Below are 2175 nucleotides of genomic sequence, written 5' to 3'. Positions count from 1 at the left end.
CTGGGCTTTTATTTACCGTATTTGTTTTTCGCTGCTCTCGAGTGCTCTCAACACGTTATAAGCGACCGTACGGAAGAAAAAGCGAGAATCGCAAGCCTCACGGCCTGCCTTCTCGCTCTGGAAAGCGAGGCACACGTTGCAAAAGCCGCCAAGGAGAGGATCAAGCAGCAACTGCTGTTCAGCAATTACTTGCTGTGCGCACTGGAGGTGTCGGAGAAGGCCTGCGATCGATCGATCAGGGCCTTCAGACGAAACGAGAGGTGGTTCGAAAGAACTGTACCTCACCTCGGTGAGCAGAACTTCAAGCAATCTTTTGGAGTGTACCCGTCCACCTTTCGTTTCATTGTGGAGAGCTTGCGCAGTGAGCTCGAAAGACAGTGCACCAGCGTGCGTGAAACCACCACTCCTAAGAAGCGAGTCGACATTGCCCTATACAAGCTTGACCACTTGAATGACGGGCAAACACACGACTGCCACGCTTTCCTCGCTTGTGCAAAATGGCGCGGCGCAAGAGTGTCACCACGTGATATTGCCGACGCGTTGTAGCTGCTTACGAGAGTAGAAAAGGAAATAACCATTAAAAGAGTTCATTACGCCTTGTGCAGGATATGAAATTTGTTTTTACAAAGAGTTTTGGTGACAGAAAAGTAAGTATTCGCTCTTTTTTCTCACCACTCGAAAAAAGCTTGCGCCCACTGGTTTCGAGGCTACTCATTCGAAGCCGTAAAAGAGATCGACGAACTCCGTTTACAAAAAAGACCGCTTCTGAAAAGGAGTTCACTCTGTGCCATGTGTCTGCTGTCAGGAACTCCTTTTCGGAAAAAGAGCGCTTACTAAAACTTTTAAGTGCTCGTGTGACAGGGGTATTGTACCCTAAATATGCAACGCGAATATATTGCGACGACCAAAAGAAAAAAAAATGCCGCCTTTGCCCCGGGTGATGTTTGAAGTCACGACCTTCAGATTATGAGACTGGCGCGCTGCCTACTGCGCTACGGAGGTGGACGTTCGGGACATGGGCCCACACCACCTCTATCACGGTGGCTAAAAAAAGCGACTATACCAGGAGGCACGTGTTGCATGATAAGGTTATTACTAGAGAATTGAAGTAATTTAATACCCTAAATGGGCAAAACGAATATATTGCGACGTCCCAAAGAAACGAAAAAAAATGCCGCCTTTGCCCCGGGTTAGAATTGAACTCACGACCTTCAGATTATGAGACTTACGAGCTGCCTACTGCGCTACTGAAGCGGACCTTCGGGACATGGGCCCACACCACTTCTATCACGGTGGCTAAAAAAGCGACTATACCTGGAGGCACGTGTTGCATGATAAGGTTATCACTAGAGAATTGAAGTAATTTAATGCCCGAAATGGGCAACTCGAATATATTGCGACGACCGATAGAAAGAAAAAAATGCCGCCTTTGCCTCGGGTGAGAATTGAACTCACGACCTTCAGATTATAAAGCTGACGCGCTGCCTGCTGCGCTACCGAGGCGGCCATTCGGGACATGGGCACACACCGCCTCTGTCAGGGTAGGGTGGCTAAAAAAAGTGACTATATCAGGAGGCACGAGTTGCATGATAAGAGGTTGAGGTTGAGGATGTTGTAGGTAGCCGGCGGATCTAATTTGCAGGCAGTTGCCCCACCGGTTTTCTTATTGCTAATTGTAGCTAATGTCCTTTGTTTTTTACCAAAGCACGAGCAGGCTTTCAAGTAAATATCGTGCATAGCGTAACGTATCGCTGCATAAGACGGCGGTCTTTGTGCTATAACACTTGCAATATTGTTGCGGTACTCTATCTCGCTGCACTATACTCCAAACACAATTGTCACTTATCACCAGTCACATGCTCTGTAGCAATCAAAAATTTCAAGAGAAGTCGCGACACCGGTTTCCTGAAGATCGAGGAACCACGCGGAACTACAATATCAGTCACGCTTTCACATGGCGAGCCTAACTGTTGCAGTTCCTCAAATAAACCTAGTTAAGTGCTTCAGCATGTCATATATAACATGGTCAGAGCCTAGGGCAGATTTGCTGCAGCAGTTAAGCACTGAAGCAGTTTACTCAAGCAAAAAGGTGTGTTGTATGGCTTGTTTTTTTTCCACAGTTCGGTTCAAGTTTTTGTCTTTCTACTCTCTCTTTGTACTGTTTCAATGTATCTG

General features: G+C 47.0%; 1 non-coding gene across 1 annotated transcript; it reads right to left on the bottom strand.

The window, feature by feature from the left end:
* Positions 1-1430: 1430 nt before the first annotated feature.
* On the bottom strand, positions 1431-1503 carry TRNAI-UAU (transfer RNA isoleucine (anticodon UAU)). Its single transcript has one exon. It is a non-coding gene; the product is annotated as a tRNA-Ile (tRNA).
* Positions 1504-2175: the final 672 nt, after the last annotated feature.

Source organism: Rhipicephalus microplus, chromosome 3 (assembly GCF_043290135.1).
Source record: "Rhipicephalus microplus isolate Deutch F79 chromosome 3, USDA_Rmic, whole genome shotgun sequence".
NCBI lineage: Eukaryota > Metazoa > Arthropoda > Arachnida > Ixodida > Ixodidae > Rhipicephalus > Rhipicephalus microplus.
The sequence above is the reverse complement of the archived record's forward strand: the minus strand, read 5'-3'. Positions and strand labels throughout refer to the sequence as shown.